The sequence below is a fragment of the Bombus fervidus genome, chromosome 1, assembly GCF_041682495.2.
Source record: "Bombus fervidus isolate BK054 chromosome 1, iyBomFerv1, whole genome shotgun sequence".
NCBI classification, from domain to species: Eukaryota; Metazoa; Arthropoda; class Insecta; order Hymenoptera; family Apidae; genus Bombus; species Bombus fervidus.
The window spans coordinates 13,877,485-13,900,909 of record NC_091517.1 but is presented as its reverse complement, the minus strand read 5'-3'; the positions used below and the strand labels follow the sequence as shown (position 1 = coordinate 13,900,909).

Here is a 23,425-nt window from a genome sequence, read left to right as displayed (position 1 = left end):
TTACTTCAAAGGTAGAAACATGGAGATGTTAACTATTTTAACATTTTAAAATGTTTAACTATTTTAATGCATTTTGAAAAATGAAGAAATAGTTACGTACAATAAAATATATTTTCGCGCTTTAAATAATCGAGTTCCCTTTCCGATCAACAGAAAGCTAGTGCATTTTAAGTAGGTGACTTGTTAATTATTATATCGTAACTGTACCTCTCGAATTTCTGTTTTTACGATCCAATGCACGTTATTAAAATAAATGTTAAATCAGTCGCCGATCGGATTAACTAGAGCGAGTGATTCGATAAATCGATAAAAATATATGTCAAAGGCAGCCGCGCCAGTAGCTGCGAGAATGAAAAATTCGTCGTGTACACGTGATAAAAAAACGGAGTAACGTAACTCACGAATGAGCGGGAGCTATTTTTTCTCGGTGAAAATTGCTCGATGGCGCGATCACGGTCTGGACCATCAGCGTTGATCACAAGTTCGTTCATAGAACAAAAGAATTATGTTGTATTCTTTCACATAAAGTCAAGGTAAATTACACGAGAAAAGAAGCAATTTATTATTCAAGTCATTCGATTAACGGATGCTAGTTTTTCTCTATACATATGTACATCGATCAGGTCTTCAAAAAAAAAAAAAAAAGATTAATCTATGTGTGTTCAGTCCATTAGTACAAATTCGTCGGATAAATTTACGTTCAATTAGTTAAATAACGCCTTAAAATCTTAGTAGAATAAAATTACTTAATAATCACCGAAATCTTCTTTGCTGCGGACAATATGATATTTCGCCATCATTAATTTCATTTTAGAGGTATAAGTGCCACGTAAATACGGAGCAATGTACATTAATATAAACGTGACAACAAAAATTCCATTTTATCTATCAAAATATGTGAGAAAACCTATGATTCATTCCATTAAGTTTCGTATAATAAGATATGTGTAAGACAAACGGTTCACCGTGGAAACGCGTGCATACGCGTTTCAAAAGGGGACGATCAATTTTGTGAGATACATATTTGGAAACCACGCGCACCGCTTAAGCTGGCTTTAGCGTATGACGTATGCTACGAGTCGTTCCGCTCGATGAGAATCGCAAAATCTTATGGGGGTTGGTTAATCTGTAAAATATTGCGGACATATCCTTACTTACGCGCTTTGCCGCGTGGAAAAGCGTACATACGCCGTAAAAAGAGTTTATTCTGTTGGAAAGTACTTATACACGTATGGCGTATATTTTTTCAAAATGATGTTTGGCCTCGCTTGTATGGGAGTTTTTCAATCGTTCAAAATGTCCAAACAACTATTCTACGAGAGTGCTACTTTTCGATACCTAGTTATTCATTGTTTCAAGTTTCAATAATTATATTTATATTCTGGTTACCTTTGGATTAATTTTACAGTGTTACGTGAATTTAAATATTGATGGATAATTAGATTATATAAGCTAAAATTTAAGTTTTCTATAAAGAAAGTAAATTTTGGATATACTATGAACGCAATAAATACAGAAAATCTCATATAGATCCACTGGTGATTGATATATTTGAAATAGTAATAGTAATTAGCATAGGGTATATCTGAATCGTCTGACGCATATTTACTTTCATATCAGTTGCATAATGCTACATTCATTTCGTTCTCCATTGTTTTTTCCTCCGTTGTACTTTTTCTCGAAGCTTTCTTGCGATTACATTGTTCCACAATAAAAGATTGCTTTTTGTTAAACACTTATTGTTGTTACTCACTGTTAGACACACATGCAACCAAACGTATCAAGAGACAGAATAGAATTCACAATAAAGTAGACAGCATTCTTCCTATCATCTCAATCGTAAATTCATTCTTTTGGTTTCTTTCATATAACAGATTCATTTATAAAACAATACTGATATCTTACTAATAACATGAATGCATTCTATTGAAACTACTTTATTAATTAACGTTAGAATTACTTAAAAGAAACAGAGGTACGCGTAGAACGAATTAATAAAGTAAATTCTCATCTCACAAGAAAAATGCAGCTAATTCAACAAACGAATCACTACTGCTGATTGGCTTTCAATTACGAACCAACGCTGACTAGAACAGACTTCATCCAACGTCCTGGTCATTCGGTTATCTTGTTCATTGACGCAACGATTCTTTATTCCAACGTTTTTCTTCTGTCTGCAGCCTCGATTTCCTATTTATTAGTAAATCGTCCAGCCTGGCATTTATCTTTCAATTCCGGTTTCGGAAATATAATTCACTCGTTTAAAGCTGCGCTTGGCGTTGAAGATGGCCTTTATCCGAGAGGCTTTCAGAGCTCGACGATAACAGCCTGCCGCGGAGTGGGCCCGAGGAAAACAATGAAAATAAGGATACGTCCGACGAGTGTGTCCCGTTAATTAAATTTCCGTTTCCTGCTTGTCCGGCTTCTCATCTCTCCCATCCTTCCATATTTCTTCCTTTTTTCCCTCGTTTTCAACCGCACGTACTTACTGCCCATTTCATTTACCCTGTTTCTCCGAATTCTCCTCTTCGATTTTCTTCCTACCTCTCTGCTTTTTTCTCTCCATTTATTTCAGCCGTTTGAAAACTCAGGTTTTCCGATGTCGTCTCGTGACATCGTTGGAAATAGCGAAGCTTAGATAAAGCTTGCGATAAGGTCTATAGAATTGTTTGGTCAATCGATACTGTTTCATCTTTTTCTGAGATGTGGCGGGATGAAACATGATTCCTTGGACCTAGGAGTTGTAGAAGGTAGAAAGTATTCAAGCGATAGCTTTAGTTTTCAGGAAATCAGGATTTATGTTCAAACATACATGCATTGGTACTTTACGAATGCTGTTCCAGTGCATTCTGTGTGACACTAAAAGTCTTCATCACGTAAATCAGACTTATTGAACAAATGTTCTATCATTTCTATTTATTAATAGAGAATTTGATATTAGAACTGCTAAATTTCTAATGCTGATCATTTTAATTCCAACAATAACTCACGAATATTATTTAAAATTCTACAAATACAATTTTAATAAAATTGTCTTTGACAGTTTCTCTTATCATTCATACGTATACCCAAAATTCCCATAAAACCAACTAAAGATTTAAAAGAAAGATCATGCAATTTTTCTCAATTCCAAATAGCTTGACACGAAATATTCTTTCAACAAATATCTTTATGCGTTACATGTTTCATCCAAAAAGGTCAAATAGCTACAGATAAAAAGTTATACCTTCGTTCCATTTTGTGTCCCGTTAATTTTTATAGCGCCACACGTCGATCGACGAGGATGCCTATCGCGCGTCTTCTTGTATTCTCTGCGTGGCGGGAGGAATTTATAATACCGTTCTCGAGCGGCTTGGATCGGGGCGTTAAAGTTAACGGCTTCCAATATCCGACGTATAGGGCTATACAGCACTCAACAGCCTGATAATGCTTTACTTGCATTATGGAAAACAGTTCGTTAAAACCGTATTATCCGCTCCGTCGAGCGACGACGCTGGTCAGAGGCTCAGCTGTGTGCCAGAAGTCTCTAGGATCCAATACATCGCTATATATTGTTATACACAGTTTAGGATAGGTTTCTCAAAAATTCCAAATGTTCTTCAATAGATAACGATTAAACATTAATCAATGGAGAAAGATGAAATTTGTATAGATGAGAATTAAAGGAGAAAAATTAGAGGAAGATTTTTTAAATATTCTAAAAATATTAACGAATATAAACACTGAAAGTAGTGGTAATTAAAATACAAAATTAGTACTAAAGAAATTAGAATGAAAGACATATGAAAAAATGTATACTATAAGAGGGACATATATTTAAACAATATATTCTATAAAAAAAATTCGAATTCTCAGAAATGTATCCTTGTAAATTTATGTAACTTCTACATAAAATTACGAAGCGGTCAATTTGACTGTTCAATGTTAAGCAATTTGATTCAGATTTTAGCAAACCGATTGATAAATTGGTAAATTGGTTTGCTAAACACAGCATTAAGAATAAATTATATTTGATGATTGACATCAGTGCCATTACTTTTGAACGTGACGAGTAAATATTCAAATGTTAACGAACCGTCAAGCGTACTAAAAGAGCCATTTAGGAGAAATACTTTAAGCATAAATGACTGTTGATGACTTTACTTGCGGATTAATTTCGGCATACACGTACCTCCATGTAGAGGATATATAAATTTCGGCTAATGGAACCACGGTACTATGAATTTCTGGAAAGTGACGGATAACAACGATAAGTGCTTCGCTCGAACTTGCTGGTATCAATGTGGGGAATACACTGTTAAGGAAATTGAGCATCGTCAATCTAGTAAACGATAAATTCCCTTATTAGTTTTTAGAGAACGACTCGTCGCAAATAAGTATAGTAAATTAAAAGAATGTAATATGTATGTATAAATGAACTTCTCAAATAACATTTATACATCTCGTATAAAATCGTTTGAGCGGAGAATATTTCATTAAAATCCGTTTCTTAAGGTAGAAAATATTAAGTAGAACTACTTTACTGACATTAAAATGTACGATGAAAATAATTTACGAAGTATCTAAGTCTACTTTTACAAATTTACGTTAGTTTTAAATTATTTCCAAGGATTTCCTCTACGATCGAATTAATAATACTAGAGAAATTTTACAATCTTTCACCCCTAATAATATTTGCAAATAATTTTTACAAGTTTCCCTATCTTCATATTGCATGAACACGAAATCATGATCGATTGATAATTTTCTGGACAATTCGACTTAATTGTTACATCTTACATAAAACCAGAAAGTATTCTAATAGTATTCAAAATATGAGTGTTTGTGCATACATTATTAATTTTCTATATTTTCTAGTTAAAGAGAAAGGCCTGATTTAATTATCGAAATATTATTAACAGAACAATGAAGTATTCAATGGAAGTTACACGTGCTTATTGCCTCGCATTTATCATATACGAATCTTTCTACCATCCCATGTCGTCGAAACGCGACAGATGGAAGCATGTACAAAACTGGATGGTGAATCGTCGCGTGAACATATCTCACCCCAATCCGAGAAGACAGCGAATTCGAGCCGGCATTGTTCCAGCGCTCTGCCTTATCACCGTTCTCCAATTCCCTTTGGAAGTGTCCCCTACATCTCCAAGGAGCCTCCGTGCAATTCTCAAGGCTTCGACCGGAGCCAACTCGATCCTCGGCCGTGTCGTGTATCCACGCCCACCGGCTGCACCGAGTCGATGGCCATTGTACTTTAAACAAAGCGGCCGGCGTGAATTGTACGGGATTTAATGAAAGAAGATCGGCCCACCCTTTCTATCCGTCCGGTAGAATGGCAGCCACTCTCGACTGTCTTTAACCGGCACCGATTTCTGAATTATTGAGAACACTCCTGGTGAAACCGGCCGCGCCTGGTCCCGTGGAATTTGTTAAACGAACTGTGAACCGACGTCGGAGAATTTTTCATACCGGAAGGCTGGACGAATTCGTCTGGCTGCTCTCACGAATCGTTTCTCGTTCATTGTCATCGATTTTATTTGAAGGTCGCGCCAAATTAATGGAATAGATAGGCTGTGAAATTTTCCCTGATTTTCGCGGGGAAATACGTGTAGAAACGTAAGGAGGTGATCACGTTCGGAGTGTCAATGAATGGAGCTAATGGGTTTCGTTGTTCTTTAAGCGCACAATTGAAAAGCATTTGGAAATAGGATGAAGTAATTTAGAATCGAAATAAACTGTTTATGCCTTCATATTTCAGATAGAGTATTTATATGTCGGTTCTTCTTTGGAAAACAGGGCGTGCGATGAGTTTTGCTGCGAGTTGTCCATAGTTGTCTTATACCAGATGATGTTTATTTATGGGAATGTATTACAAAAGTTAACAAGTGATATCGATGATTGAGTGCTCGAGATGCCTATGACGATGAATTTAGGTTCGATAACGAATACACGATCAACGGGATGACGATTGCGATTAGGAACTCGATGTACGTGTTCACTGGGCTAATCGAACTTATCGGATTGCACCTCAGTCCAAGTGGAACTACCCTTATATACTCCTCTCCGTATTCCTCAGGTCAATCCCTGTTTTTAAGGAGAGTTATTTAATTACTTTATACCTCTATTAGGTACACGTCCCTCCCGTGACTGTGGCTACATTCAATGACCCATTATGTCACTTCGAGCCGAAGCCCACTGTCATAAATCTCGGATAATCATAATTGACTTAACTCATAAACAACTATTTCTCAGTTTTATTATTTAAGTACGAATATAATAAAAATTCTGAACTAAAGTATTGGGGATCTTCCCAAATATTCCGAAAGAAAGGCTCCGGTGTCCCTTCATCTCCGACATATAAATACATATTTTTGGAGGAAAGTGATAAGCTCTATAAGAATAATTACAAATATATCCTACTAAAAAGTGATTATCGTCCTTCTAGATAACGAACATCTTCCCGAAAGGTTATTTCTCTTTAAATCGCCTGATAAAAATACGAAAGTTTAATTGACATATCCAATTTAATAAAGAAGCGTCATTCTAAAAAATGCTTAACGGAAGTTACATATCCGAGTTAAATAATATGAGGTGGAGTTAGATGTAAGGTGCCCAAGAAATACTCTCGATGTTCAACAATATAATTTATTTAACAATCAACAGTCAACAACCAACAATCAACAATCCTCGCTCCTCGACTATGTTTGCTTCGCTGTTAAACTTGACCCTTCGCACTTCGCTGTTCAAAACTGAATGAATCTTTGGACAAATTCTTTTCTTTCGTTGCCCCTCGATATCCCCACTATGCACGCGTTTGTTAGACGTCCGCGACCGTTGCCGCGTACGCATTCTTTCAAATATTCGGCAGAAGGACTATAGGGATATCGATGGCACATTAGGCATGTCAGCCTTACGCTTTGATGACATTATGCTTTGTGTCGCGAAGCCGTCGGAAAGTTCCGTCGTCGAATGCCGTCACAAATATAACGAAGATTAAAATTCAATCATCAATAAGTACCCGTCCCTCCAAGATTAAGAATGCCCCGACAATCGTTCAACGAACAGCAATATTTTCAACGTTCCACAGATTCCTCCATCTCAGCGTGCCTCATAGCCTTAAGAAAACAAGCCTTATCACGCTTATTTAAACTTTCTTCCAAGCTTATTACACTACCCCAAATTCCTCAGGACTCCCCATCGTGAGTTGTTCCAGTCTCGGTCATCAAACTTCGAAATGCCGCGTCGTGCAGAGGGTGCTCGTATCGAGGAGAGTCCAAAACGAGGCACGAAAATCCGTCGGAAGTTTCTCGTTGGCCCGAGAATCGTCACGAGACTGGCAGTTTCGCGGACGGAAGCGGAAAAAGGTGCGGGTAACTTAAACAGAACCGCCACTACAATGTAATTACCCCGGGGGTGAACTTTTTACTTTGCTCGCGGATAACTGCACGGTCTCTCAGCGCTGCATCCCGCCGAAGTTTACGGGCGGACGTTCCTCTCGACGTGTCCGCGACGATGGCGCGTCCGTCGGAAATTCCTCGGGAACCTCTCCGGTGAGAAAGTATTCCCGGGGAAAAGTTGCCGACGCGTTCAACCTTCTCCTGTACTATCCAGCGCTTAGTTTCACGCGCCGAGGAAAAACCTCGTTCCGTGACGAAAGTTTGCGTACGCTCTTCCTCTTTCTTTCTCTTTCTCGTGTTCTCGTTGACAAGAAGAGGAGAGACAAAGAGCTCTCTGCACGGCGATTTGCTACGCCTCGTAGCGAAAATACTCTGAGCCCGGTCGAAGAGTGGGAATGAAGAGGGTGGCTTAACGACGGACCGCCAGGGATAAGAGAGAAACGATTTGAACTTTTTGACGACTGGCAGCAGCGAGCGGCGAGATAAACGTCGCCCTTTTACGAGTGCCGTCAGTGACAGTAGATAGTGGCCGGCACAGGTCAGCCGGGCCGACATTCACGTAACGACTTGTTTTGTCAGGCGCCACCTCGAGAGGCACAAATCACTCACGCGACAACACGATGTAGCGGAGGGTACAGGAAAACGATCGAACGACTTTATCGCGGGAATCGTTGCGATGGTCGTTCGAAGAGTTTTCCGTGAAAGAGTGACACCTATTAGGAAGATCGGAAGAATCTTTGGTTTGGGAAGAAATAGAAAAAAGTTTTGGTATCGATGGTGAGGAGACGCAGGGTGAGAATATTTCGGAAGTTGTGCGAAGGGTGTGCGAAATGAGAAATTTTTGAGCTTTCGATATTTGCCTTGAATGTAGGTTTTTGATTGGAGTAAGATGAAATGTAGTAAAATACAAATTTTAAACGATGATACATTTAATGATGTAGTATTACGTTTACTTATTTTGTGATTACTATATGGACAATTACCAATAGCATTCTAGAAAAGAGAATTTTTTATTCATTTAAATGAATAAAATGAGTTAATTGTAAGAATATGTAGTTTGTAGATTAATTTTTATTTAATAATTAATATGAATCGTGGTTGTCCAAGTTGATCTGCACAAGATTGTAATAATTGTGCATAATTTTTATTTAACTTTACAAAACTAGAGTTTCATCTAGTTTTTCGTAAAATTTATTTAGAAATGTTGTAATAAATAAATTGAAAGTATACAGCTTATGAATCATTAATTAACGTGATGAGATAGAGTTGCGTTATGTACGTCACTCATCCATGGAATTAAACGAACAGCCAACTTTTCCATAGTGTCCACCGTAGGATGGTAATGGTGTCGATTATATTTGGAGATATATAGGAAATTGAAAGCTAATTGCGTCGAGAATTAAAGGCACCCACGTAGCTCGTTACAACGTAATATCACGTATGCATCGTGGGTGCCAAGGGATCAATAAAACCATTTAAAGCCGATTTCGCATTTAGCGAATAAACGAACTTTGGTTACCGGCGGTTAAAGTGAAATAATAATACCAGGGCTGCTCACATGTTGATGGAGATTATTAAATTTCGTCCGAAAAGATGGATGACATGCAATTATGTCGCATGTTCGTATAAAACCTATAGTCTCGATGGAATTTGATTTAATGATAATTCTTCTTAAATTTAATCATTTTAAATCCACTTAATCACAAATCACATTGTGATTCAATCTCTTGTTATTGTGTATAATAGATTAGGAATAGCTAAATACTTCATTTTTGAGCGAATACGAGATTGATGATTTTTATTTGGTTGGAAATATTGAAGTAAATTCATATATTTTGTATATTATTTGTTTATTTGCTTGTAATACCAAAGAAACCGTGCCTAATATCGCGAAATAAAAGTTTTTATATTATATGAGTCACCTCTAATTGTTAACGCGTGTTAAAAGAATATAAGGTACATTTTCCGTTTCTTAAATATTTCATTAATACATCCTTAAAAGATTTTATTTGCACGTTTTAGCATGAATGCTTTTATATTATATGTACATCAAAATCTTTTCAAATCTTACCTTACGAACTTCAATATATTTACATTTTGAAATTAACAATCGTATTTTATCCTTGTTACAACTTCTCTATAATTCCACCAACAACATGCCATTTTAACCTCACTCAACGTATCAACATGTTTTCCTTTTGTTAAACGTTTCATGTTCGGCCACGAAAAACGAATGATTTCCTCTGGAGGAAATTTCGGCCAGGTTAGCGTGCATAAAGAGTTAATCGACCGAGTTGGTGGAAATTTCTGGAGCGGCCGCGGTTCCAAGCGAAAGAAAGAAAACAGATCGGAGCAGGAAGCGGACAGGAACCGGATACCGCGGCGGAGCGACGAAGTTTCGGGCTTTCGCAGCCTTCCACGCGGAAACGTTCTCTGATCTATCGCTACTTTAAACCAAAAGGGAAAGCTGTGGCGATCTCGTGGAACGCGTTGCTTCTAAACGAGGGGAAATCGAACTTTTCCAATTGATTCGACTTAAACTGACGAAGGGAACCGCCGTCGATAGAAATCGCCCGGTTTGTGCGCCGACTATCTCTGCCTTTTTCTCCGACTTGTCCTTCTCTGCTCCGTTCCACCATTGCTCTTATGACTGCAAGTTGCACCCCTTGCTTTTCCTTTTCCAGTTTTATCGCCTCGACTTCACTCCGACCCCACCCAGACGACTTTACCATCGAATATTGCGAGAACTTTATCGAACCAATGTTCTCGCAGCGTGCAAAGCTACCAGATTTGTTTTCACTTTCACGCTGGTTCATTTCGTGTTTGAAATTCGCTGGTTACTGCAGAGACATTGATATATCGTGGAGTTTAGTGAGAGGTTTGAGACTTTCATGGCAAAGATTGGTCGAACTATTAATTGAGATTTCTGAACTTTGATCAATTGTTCTTATATTTCAATTCAATATTATATTTTGCTAGGAGCACAGCTGGCTCCGGACAACGTAGTAGTACATTATGCAATTCTGAGGTATAAAAGTCCTCCATGTACAATGACTCCTTTATCCGAATTGACGAGTCAGTTTTGTGGTACTCTACAATTCTTGTACATTTATTCTCATAGATCATCTTATAATGTTTAACACGTTGTCAACATTCGACAATTTTTATTTAAAGACCCATCGACTATTTCGTATATTCTAGGATTGAATTTTGTAACGCAACACATCTTCCTCATATTATGAACTATCTCTTAGCTCGTTTCTACGCTTGCAACGAAGATCCATAATTATATTTCGATCCATTTTCAAGTTCAACTTCTATACTCGACGATAAAAACCTGAAAAAGATTCGCTTTTTTCAAGGCGAACCAACTTCGCGACTCTAAAGAAGAGAAATTAAACTCCGCGTATGTGAGATGATGGCGCGTCGTGGTACCACGTTCATTCCGTGATTTTCAGTGTTCCGCGCGCATGTAGTTTCATTGTTTTTCAAAGTCTTCCCGGGGATCTGCAGGAACTTTGGTAGGGTGTGAGTTGAACAAGTCTCCGCGGAGACAATACCGGAAGGAAAACTAATTTCGTCTCGGTGGACGAAAGACGAGAGGCAGAAGGAAATAGGAGCGATCCTATTCGAAAGGAAGGTTCGTAACGTGATTTCAAGACACAAAACCGCGAGGCTATGATGCGCGATAACGTAGCACGTGCTCTACCGCCTAGAGAGATTGTCAGGCCAATAATGCATTTCTCGTGGAAAAATCCAGCAAAGAGTACGTTCAGTCCAGAGATTTAGTCATTTAAAATGCATAGAGTTCATAACTTATTCCCAGACGACTGCCGCCGTCCCGCGCTAGCTATTGCAACCTTGACGCACCTCCCTTTCGTTCCTACGGAAAACCTCACAGGCAATGTGTTTTCATGCTCGACACTCTTACGTTGTTTCACCGGGGAAACGATTTCCCTTTTGACATTTTACATTGTCAGGTCGCATCACTACGATGATGGAACGCGATATTAAATTTACAGCATCGAATTCTGGAAATGAAAAGTTGACGGTGCTCACCACTTTTCATTGCGCATTGATTTTATATCGAATCATCGCGATTTATCACTTTCATCGTAATGGATCTTTTCTTTGACTCATACAGTTCATCTTTACGTTCTTTGATACTTTCGTTTCAGAACGATAGGAGATTTGTAAAATTGGATACGAGTATACAAGCAATGTTACAAATATGTTGCAAATGTTTTGGCATTTATGGTTTAAAGATGTAGAAATATAAGGGATGCATAGAATGCACATAATTACGCAAAAATGTACGAAATATCAAAGACGTAGTTATTTAGCGGATGAAAGAGAAGAGAGATAAAAATTAATTTGCATAAAAATCCATAGTCTGGTAAGAAGTTTTTGGTTATCTAAATTTAGCTAAATGTAAGATACGAAAATTGTAACAGAAAAATGAAACAATTTTCTCGCGAGCCATCTGAATGAAAATTATACCTTCCCTTTTGATTCAACTACCTGAAAATTACTTCATTAGTCTCTACGAAATTGCAGTGACAAACTAACACGAGAAAAAAACATTTCCTTTCTATATCTGAATGACGTTAAGCGTTTTTCACTCGATCATACCTGTCTCTCACCGCCGCACCGCGCCAAAGAAATTCTCTAACGCAATTACGCGCAACGAATAACAGCATTTTCCAGCAACATTCCATCGAATTAATGTCCGCGACGCGCACAAAGGAACAATTTTAACGGGTTAAAAGCGATCCAGAGTTGTCTTCGTTAACCGTTCCTCGACGCGATAAAACGCTGGTATCGATCGATAACACGTGCCGTTAATAATCGAAATCGCTCTTAAGTGACTCCTCTAAAAGTCCATGTCTCTGTTTTGCTCTTTTTACTACACACTTTTATATCTTTTCTCTTTTTTTAGTTACTTAATTCTCATATTATGACGCAGTATTGGAAATCCTGTTCATTTCTATGTCTATAGACATAGCAAACAAGTTTAAACAGTTTACTTCGAAATACACATAAAATACTTTATTACAAATTACAAATTATTTTACGATAGTTCATTATCTTATATTTCATTATTTCAACCCTTTCGGAATCGAGTATTTTAGGAATAAATTTTTTTCTAATGATTTTATAAATATCACATGGTGCATTAAGATTTAATATCAACTTTATTATCATGTTAATAAAAAAATGCTACAAATAGTAATATATTAGATTCACAACATTATTTCAATATCATATCTGTGTGTAACACCTAAAGATTCATTTTCTCTAATTTTCAATTAATCAAGCTGATCGATATAGTTCCTGAACGGTTCAATTAACATACCGAAATAGATATTAAACCGCGGAATTAATCACCAGGAAGCATTAGTACCTATAAACGATCAATTTCCTCATCCCATAGAATAAATACCTAAAAACTGCCACCTGTATAAATGCTAATGTGAATTGAGGAAAATTGTGAAATTTTTTTCCGGTCAAAAGATAAGATAAAGAATTTAAGAGGGACGCAAGTCCACAGCAAAGGGTTTAACGAGCACGAGCCAGCGACAAATGCGAATTCCCTTTATTGTAACGCGCAAGTAAAACGCGAGAAACTGTGCAACACTGGTTAAAAGCGGCGAGGCGAGCGAAAGCTGACGCGAGAATGCAAGTGAATTATTGCACGGCGCCGAGATTTTATATTTCTCTTGGCTTCCGCCGCGCGACTCACCTTTCGCGCCTCCGCATAATGGTTTAATTGGACTCCAACACACGCGTCTAACAATTAACCGCACACATAGGAAGCCGCCCTCCCTTGAACGTGCCACCGCCGCGGCTAAATGTCACCATAAAGCCGAATTATATTCGGATTAAGCTCGGTAAAAATATATTTCGCCCTTGACGCCGGCCACGCGTTACGCCCGACAGATTCTCGCCTCCTTCGCGTGAATATTATCGTCGATACGCGTTTCCAACCAAATTCGTCTCTCATACTGCGCGCTGCTAGTGGAATTGTCTGTTCTCGCTGTTTAAGTCGACACAGCTGACTACTACTGAGAGTTGTTTCGTTCGTTCCTTTAAAAAGTTTCGTCTCCGCTTCTGTTGAAGTTAGCTTAGGGGAAATTACGGAGGAATTTGTTATCTTCCGCATTTTGGTAATTGCGTTGTGAATTTTGATTTAGGAAGTCGTTAGTATGTTATCGTGTGGTGATACGAAGTATTGTTTTTTATGATAGGATAAAGAAAGTTTATTAATTGTCAATTGTCTGTCGTGATTTCTGTTGTGTATTTTTACAGTAAACAAAAATGAAAATTAAACAAACAAAGGTAAATCTAAATTGTTAATTCAGTTTAAGGATTGATATAGATTTTCTATATTCTTTAATTCTGGTATTTCTGTGTTGTTAATGATTTGATGGATTTTAACTTAATTGAATTATATAAAAAAATGGTAGTTTACACGTTTGTACCTTAACTCTATTCCATGCTGAGAATTCACTATACGTATATGTGAAATTATACATGCATTATCACATTATGAATATACACTTTATAATAATGTATATGAAATTTGATGCAATCAGGTTTACAAATATACATGTAATTTATCATTTCGTTCTGTTCCTTTGTATTCAAAAATGTTAGAAGAGTCAGGAAGAATAACTGCTAAATGTTGTAGCACAGATATTATGTTACAGATGTTACTTTAAGGATGTAGAATGCAGAAAAGAAGGAAAACGACTCCTCTTCAGTTTTCATTGCACATTAGAATACGGTTAGTAACCTTATGCTTTACAAAGTGGAGAAAATATAGTTTTATCCGTTAAAGAGGATGAAAGGATCTAAAGAGGTACCGTCAAGAAATTAGTTTTCTTATGGAAATAAGAAACTTTTCAACTTGCTCTATTCACGGCATACTTTCTCTTCAGAAAGATAATTAACGTTATATGGATTTTATACACAAACCTTCAAGTAAAACTGACTATATTGTAGTAACGACTAAAAGTGAATCAATAAGTTTTTGAAAACACATAGAAAAACTAATAAAATTTTTCTGATTTCTAAAAGTATTTTTCAGCTTGAGATTTGAAAAATATCTTTATCCCTTATATCAGGTTTTTTAAAATAAATGCAATTATCTGCACATGTATGTGAAAGTTTAATAAATGAAAAGCTGATCTAATGCTTGGAAGAAATAGTTTTTGTAAATGCACCGGTAATAATTACAGACGCAAGCGAAATATTACCAACCTGCTGAGCTTGTTCGTGCTGGAGCAGCGGTATCAAGAAATTACTGGAACGTGAAATTAAATTATTTGAGTTATTTCGCACGTAACACGCTTACATTGCCGCAGGAACAAAATTAAGATATGAAGTTTCAGTCGTTCCCTGCAGCAAGTTATGTATATATTATTATTATCTAAACGTAGCGGGTCTTCAATGTTAAATGCTTAGAATTGACCAAGCTACATGGTACGAATAAAATATATCGTTCAAAGATAGCGGCGAAGTTACAAATTTTACAAAAATCTAGAATTAAAAAATTAGAACGTCGAAAAATTACATTTAAATTGTTTCATCCCCTACATTCCGGTAACATGTAACGCATATAAGTATAATATTTATTATCGTATACTGAAGTTTTGTAAAATTCCAAAGCATAATAAATTCTCCAAGCATAATAAATTCTCACACTTATATTTCCTACCTAACACCGATATTTCCTATCATTGCTAAATTATCAATTTAAAATATTCGGCCAAGCAGTTTTTTTCCATATCACAAGATCTCAACGGCTATAAAAATTTATCGATGCTAATGAGACGAGTCCGTGACGAGAAGATGAAGTTTGTCCTGCGAAGTTGCCTTTCGTCATTGAAATTGCATTCGGCCTTACCCCTTTCACGGGTTCTTTGAGTTTCACATTAAATATTGATGAAGTCGAACCGACCGAGTGTTCTGAGAGCTTGGGGGGAGGGCCGCTTAATAGAGCCACTTTCCGAGGATTTCTCCACATTTTCATGCTTACTGCTTCTTTAGTCACATTGGTAAGGATATCCAGCAGGGGGATAACGTCTTAGGGCGAACACCAGTTTCCAGCAACAGCTTCAGCAATGATTTAATAATGTGTAGAGCATTAGTCGAGTAACGTAAGCGGGGATAATCCTTTTAACCAGTTGTCTAGCAATCCCTTTAACCCTTAAACCTGGGCGACAACTAATTCCACTAGATATTGTGGGGTAACAGGGACTTATATAAAGGGCCATTAGTGTCGAGCGTCATACGTAACGTGCATATGTTAAGAGGATACGTACACTTCCGTTCAAAAGTTTCATTTTTAATACAACAACATAATATTTGATGTAAATTATAAACTTTAAATTATATGCAGTTTTTAATAAAATGTTTAATATTTCATATTAGCTACTTTCTCCGTCGTATAAGGTATCAAATTAAACGATATTCCATGTATTATAAGTCCCACCCATTTATTTTTATTTAATTCTTTTTTAGTTTTGAAGCAAATATAATAACTACCCTAAAATTTTTAAACAGCGATGTACATATGTATGTGCTGTGTATGTGTGTGCGTATCAAGTAGTAAACGTAAATTTTTCGAAAATCCAAATGCTTGCAGCTTCTTTAATTAAAGAAACTGCCACTTGTACCAATTTTCCTCTAAATTCCTCTGTCAGAAGAAAAGTCAAAAGAGAAATTTTTAGAAGTATTTTGCTGTACATTGACATAAGGAAGCTCACATTTGGAACATCCCAAAATGCAATCCCGCCTTTTTTTTTAACACGCTTTACACGCTATTCAGAAACAATAATATTTTTAATTTGAATATTTCATAAATTTTACTTGGCAATAAGTTGCCACGAGGAACTAAAATTCGAAATTACTGAGGCTAAGGCGGAATTATATTTCTAAGGTATTAATAAAATTCCTGGTGCGTTATTCTTGCACTAATTACGAGAATCCCAAGTAAACTTCCGGCATTTTCGCGTTTCTGTCCCTGGTAAGTAGATATGCCGGGCTATGAAATTCGACGGAACTCACCACCTAGAGGGGCGGACTTATTACAAGACTTTCAAGTTTACTACCGAAAGGGATGGACCAGTGCGTCGACCAATTTTAGACTCCTTTGCTTTCGCATGGGAATACGTCTTTCCCCTCCAGGACCGTCGGTCGGCCTCTTAATGGTAATTGGTCCGTATTTCTAACGAGTCTCAGGAGAACCTGCGTGACATTGATTTAAATAATCCATAGGGTTGAATGGATGCTTTAATTAGGCGGGTTGGTGCGACGTTACTGCTTCGTGCCCTCTTCTAAATTCTTTGTCCAAATACGCGGCTTCGAAAACGGTCCCGATTCTCTCGAGTATTATTCCTGCAAACCTTTTATTGTATCGTATGTAATGAATATTCATGTTATCTTCTGCGTGCGTTAATAACCCTCGAAATTGGTCACCCTTTAGGTTGCTTCATGTTTCGAACGGTTCTGATCGAAGATAATTTACTTTACACTAATTTGTCATTTATTGGTTGATTTTAAAGAACATAGGAGAGTAGATTGGTGTTTTATTATTATAGGATATTAGCGTATATTATAGTACACTATGATACGTGTAATACAGAAATTAAAGAAAGTGGATATTGTCATTAATAACGTGTCATTAACATTTTAATCTTTAAAGCGTTCGAGTCAATTGTTAAGAAGATTTTGTTATAAAAAGTCACAGAAAAATCATTTCCTCTTATGTAATGTAGCCAACAAACTAGACAATTAGTTACGCTTTAAGTCACAAATATCAATTTATTATTTAAACAGACAACTCGTATAAGAAATCAATGAATTTCAATAAAATGTACTAAATCGCCATGTTGAAAATGCATTGATATCTACACGCGATATTAAAAATCGTAAGTGGGTACACATGAATTATCGGAATGTGTGTAAGGTGAACAGAAATCCGGATTGGACTGTGAAAAGAGCAAACTGTCCAGTTTACCCAGTAAACAGTTGCCCTTCGCATAAGTCAACGGTTTGGAGCTGTACCTACGACACGACTGAAATCCGCTTAACAAACTTATCTATCGTTCTCTGCCGTATGAGAATATTTAATTGCGAGTCTAATAATCCCGCAACACGTTTACGCGTGTGTTCTACTTGAGAATTTTCCAATGGTACATACGTGTAATCATAATTAATTCAAACACTTTGATATACGATTATCACGATGATTGTATAGACATTATTAACCTGTTACAATTAGAAAATCTACTTGCCGGTATCTTGAAATTAATTTATTTTTTATGTTCGTTTAGAAAAAATAAAAACGTGATTTAACCGAAAATTATTTCGTCTTTATTAAGATCTAATTTCTTATCAACTAAGAAACCACGAAAACAGATTAAATAATAATAATAGATTATGAAATTTCAATGCATCTACGAATTTCAAATTTCTCTGATGAATAGATTATAAGGAAAAGCAATTACTGATAATTACAATTTTATCATGCTTGTAATTCAGTATGTAAATTGGGTAATATCAAACGGTTTAATTAATTGATTAAATATCAATTTTTCAAACACTCGGTTATAAAAGCAATTAATGTTAATAATAATGCATCCTTGGTAGGATTGGTGAAACACAAATTTGTCGACGGTGTTTTGCGTTACATAGCATACAGCCGCGTCGGACGAATTTTAAACTAGTTTCCGCGACGCATAATTCATTTCTCATCTGATAAATGTAATTACGCTCGACAACGTATCGTTAGTTGCTTTAAAATCATAAAAGTTATTTTATAGTTCCACGTGACGTTAATACATGACCGCTTGTAACCCGAGTCGTTTATTTAATTATCATCCCGCTTTTAATTAGCTACAATTATTATTAGAAGATAGCGCGTTCAACAGGAACGATAATTCTTGATGTCTTTATGATATACCTTCAGCGCTTCGGTTTTAATTGCAGCTTTACCTTGCTTTCATTTCCTTGCACAAAGGATAAATTGATATTACGAACCTGGTAAAAAGATCTTGTTCCCTTGCTGTGTTATCGTGTGTGGTATAATAAACGGCGGAACTATAAAGGGAAAAACAGTAAACGTAATGAAGTCTGATGAAATGTAATAACACATGGATATCTATATAAATCATAGCTTTTAAACAACTTATCAAAAAATTAAGTTTTTATAAATCTTATAAATGTCCAACAACACGAGAATTATTGCTAAAGTGTTAAATTGTTCCAGTATACTGGAAATAGTATTATATTCGGTGCTATATTTATAATCACTATTAACTTTCGTATGATATAGAAATGAATTGAGAAAGTTACATAAATTTCATTAAATTTAATGTTGCCAGATTTTAATAAGCTAAAATTTGTACACGAAGACACGTAATATTTTTAATAAAATATAGTTTTTATCTAATTTCCTATTTTATTTCTTCACGCTTGCCATCGGATTTCACTTGAAAACATAAATTTTTATTTATAAAGGTAATTCATATACAACATTCGTTCCTCCATTAACCATTAACGTCAGTCCGCACCCGTTTCTCTTCTTTCATTCAAGTACGCTCGACATTGTCAAGAAAGGTCTGTTGCTTGAAATCTGTCTACTTGTGGTCGGTTCGTGCTGCAAACGGCGTTCTCTGTACTTACCCCATGGACTCTTCGTCCTCGGAGAAAAGTAATTTCCCAAACGGTGGCAGAAGTTGAAGGAACAAGATGATTCCTTTTTTCTCGTGAACCGTGTTAAATTGTAAAGTTTGCACAGTGACACATAACTCGTCCAATGGAAAACCGCGGAGAGGCCTTTCCTCTCAGTTTTTCGATCTTACTTTTACATTACTCTATTTGCGTTGATAGCGTAGACATTTGATGTCATACTTTCACGTGCAACGTTATTCTCCTTATTCTTACAGCGATGTTAGTTTTATTCGTCATGCTAGACGAGGAATTCTATGCTTTGGTGGACAAAACTGTAGCTTCTATTCTTAAGAAAGTGAAATAGTCTTAAAATGGTCAGCCATTAAAATATTTTTCATCACCAGTGACTTTTCTTTATCTTTTAAACGTTTTGTCTCGCTGTCAACAATTTTTATAACTTTTTCAAACTTTCCAAATTTTTAATATTAAATTTATGGTACCGGTTTTTACACGCAGTATGCTTTTCGGTACAGAGAAGATCTAACCGCTGTAATAGCTTCAGAAGCTGCTACTCAGCTAAAACACGAACACATCCTCAAAAAGGAAACGCTTTAAGGCAACAAGATACTGTAATTTGAAGTAATGCCATAGTTTGTAAAACTGAACACATAGGATTTTTATATACCACGACTTTAATATCGTTGGTAAAAGTGAAAACAAAAAGAGAATATGATATTATATGACGGACGCAGTATTACATCACTATTTCTGGTACACGAGAGAACTGTGTCAGCGACTACAATTTTTAATTCACAAAGGAGCATGCTACTCTACTGTCGACAACTTTTAATATGTAAAACACGGTGATATTGCGTATTGACAACAATTTTCAATTCCCATAAAAATGTACGCCATTGACTATAATTTTTAATTCACGAGAAGACACATGTAGATCATTGATTACTATTTTTACATAGAAATGTATAACTAGATTATCGACTATAATTTTCAATTCATGAAAAAACGTCGCGTTATATCACTGATGATGACAATGTTAAGACAACGCCGTTCTAACCACAGAGAACGAAAGCGAACCTTTACCAGCATATTATAACGCAATCATCGCGATGTGTGCCGGGTTTACGAGCTCGTAAACCGATACGAGCCTTGATATAAGAATGTTATAGTTTGCTATTCATAAATTTGCCAACTAGCCAATGTTGCCTCGATGCAACGGCGCGTTCGCGATTTATTAGCCGGATAATCGAAAGTTGTCGCGTGAGCACGCGGTCTCGAGCCACGGGTTTCTACATAGGCGACGAGTTCATGCATACGCTGTACAGGGATTTACGTGCCCGAGATACCGAGCTGCCTGTTCAATTTTACTGCATTCCGAACGATTGTGTTCGATGGTTTACAATAATATGGTTGTTTCGATGCGAGGGATTGCATCGTGATACGGTTACACCCGTATCGAATCAAACGAGTTCGCATCTACGATATTTGTTTCGAGGGTTGCTTCTTGTTTTGCCAACGTAATCGTATTCCTATGGAAGAATAATTTGTCTAAAAAACTTAGGTTATTGTCATTGAATGTAACACGTAATTCTAGTAAATTAGAGAGAACGTATTGTAGGATCTTATATTACAATTAGTTTATTTAGAATAAATAGATTAAACAGATGTTGATTAAACAGGAAACGATGATTGTTTAACGTGAACTAAATACAATGACGTACTATAATTAAGACAACTAGATAGTTAATTAGCAACTCTCGTCACTACGGACGCTCTCTCTCACGCGGACTACACTCTCTCGACAACGCTAGCAATACTCTCTGACTTCTCAACTAACACTCTCCGGCTTCTCCACTGACTGTTAATTCGTCTATGTCCCTTAGCATCCCTTTATCTTCTATCTTAGCCCCACCACGCACGTGTTCGTCGATGACACATTGATAGGCCTGTCGGCACTTCGGCTTCCTGGCGACATTGTTTATAGCTCGCCCGATATCTTTTAGGCCTTCCGTCCACGATACTACAGTATAATTAATGATCGTACATATGATATACATATACATGTAAATAACTGATATTGACGAAAGGTGAAAGACAATTTATAAGACAGCCTGTTTTGTACATAATGATAATTCTAACTTGTGAAATGAATTCTGAAATCAGAAATCAATGTAATTTGTTATGAAATGAAATCGTCTAAGAAAGATAATCTAAGTAATTTAACTAATGTTAAACATGTCGAAATACACAGAAACCGATCATATTTTCAAAGTATAATTTTCCTCCACATTCGCTTATCCTTCTTCCCTGAATTTTATCCCCATTTTCGACAACGCAATAACTTGAGCCACCACGAGCGCGTAATTGCCACGCAGCAAACGGAAGTACTGAATATAGAAGAGGATAGAAGGAACAGTTGCTCAGCAGGCAAGAACTTCCCAACCCTGGTCCCGTATATCTGGTGAGTAGGTATATTTCGGAATTTTTAATCTCGCGAAATTTTACACTGGCATAAGGAACGCGTGTAATCCTCCTTCCTACCGTACCAGCTGTATTTAGATGCGAAATACGCATGTACTATCGCGCCGAACGCCATTGTACGTTTATTAAACGCGTACCCCACACCAGCTTCTGGAAATATATGAGGCGATTCATTCTTATTTCTTGGTAGCGTGATTCCAGCAAAAGCGTGAAAACGCGCTATAAACCACTTCCACGAAGAGTCATCCGATTGTTGGCGCCTTGAAAGTGTCTTATCTAAGAACTGATATAATTTTAGCCAATTTTTATGATCAGTGAATAGCTTGAAATTCTACTATTAATTTAAAAAATAAGAAAATGTTTTTTAAATCTCCAACGCGGCTGTTCCTATGAATAAGAAAGAACACATAAACCAAATCTGTCACTCACAACCTTGCAACTTTACAACAATGTTGCATTCAACGTTTGATTTAAAAGTTATACAGGTTATTCAAAGTTGCTGTGCGTGCATATAATTTCATCATTAAATGTCATGTTACGATTGTAGACACGATAAAAACAGTCAAACAAGTCTTTCCAAAAGACATCAGTACCTACTTTTCCACGTTGACGTAATGCATCAAGTACTCACTGAACGCACAAATCTTTTATATATTAGATTGTCCGAAAAGTTTCTTTCGTTTTATAAGGAAATAACAGACGCACAATATTTTTTGTTTTATATTAGTTTATTGAATTATGCACGAACATAATAATAGAAATATAACGAAATGGATCATACCTAATTCAATAAAATAATATAAAACAGAAATTGTTGTTCATTTATTATCACCTTATGAAACGAAAAAAACTTTTCGGACAACCTAATAATATTATTAAGATTTCAAGAATAAGATTTCCACTATGTACTCCTCAGAGTACTATATTTATACTATATTCATTGTTTCTGAACATTTGTTTTTCAGAGTTTACTATATTCATTACTCGTAAACATTTGTTTGAAAATTTGGCCTATTTTATATCTAAATGCCATTAAGACTACTTTCACGTGAAGTTCAAAAAGAATAAATTTGACGTAATTAACAGGCTTTTTTTTATCATCAAACAATCAAAGCCTAAAATGCGGACAAAGTGTGGAGCGCGAAAGGAACAGCACAGTTTGCAACAAAACTGCGTTGACTAACGTCGGCGAAGGGAAAAGCAAAGTCTCGTGGGAAAACGTACCGGCGCGTTGCACCTGCGTAGACAGTTATTCACCGCGAAACAGTGACAGTTCGATTTTTTTCGGCTGCGGCATTTTTTCTTTTTTCTTCTTTTTTTTTTTTTTGTACGACGCGGTGGACGCAACTACCGATGATTGATTCCAATCAATGACGTTGCCGGTGTATTTTACAGAAAAGGGAATCGGGCGTACGAGGGCTCGAAATAGCTGCAGGGACTCTTGCAACAGTATCGTCGATCCATTACACGGTTTAACGTTAGCGTTAAGTGCACGCGGCTATACATACAGGTGTCAGAGCATCGTAGGTAATAGTGCTCCGTCCTAGAGTGCTGTAGGTGTTTCGTATACCAATGGAAACCGATTACCGTGAACCCGTCGACGATCGAACCGAGATTACCTTTGATACTGGAAAACGAAAAATCAAAATTAAAAGCGTCGTAAAGGAATATTCCTGTTACGATTTAAATTTTGCATTTTTCTATGTATTCTTGGCAGATGGTAAGTATTTAAATAGCTCAGCAAGGAAAATTAAAGAGTCTTTGATCGTGGAGTTTCTAAAGTGTTGGGTATATTTAAATTATTATGTTTAAATTATTAGGTAGTTAGATATAGAAATTGACGTGAAAGT

At 36.5% G+C, this 23,425-nt stretch overlaps 1 long non-coding RNA gene across 1 annotated transcript in view; it reads right to left on the bottom strand.

Moving 5' to 3' along the window:
• Positions 1 to 914: 914 nt before the first annotated feature.
• The window catches only part of LOC139987217 (uncharacterized), a 145,735-nt gene continuing 123,224 nt past the window's right edge, over positions 915 to 23,425 (bottom strand). The window contains exon 3 of the long non-coding RNA XR_011799809.1: positions 915 to 2,734. This is a non-coding gene — a long non-coding RNA (uncharacterized lncRNA). The remainder of the gene's footprint in view (positions 2,735 to 23,425) is intronic.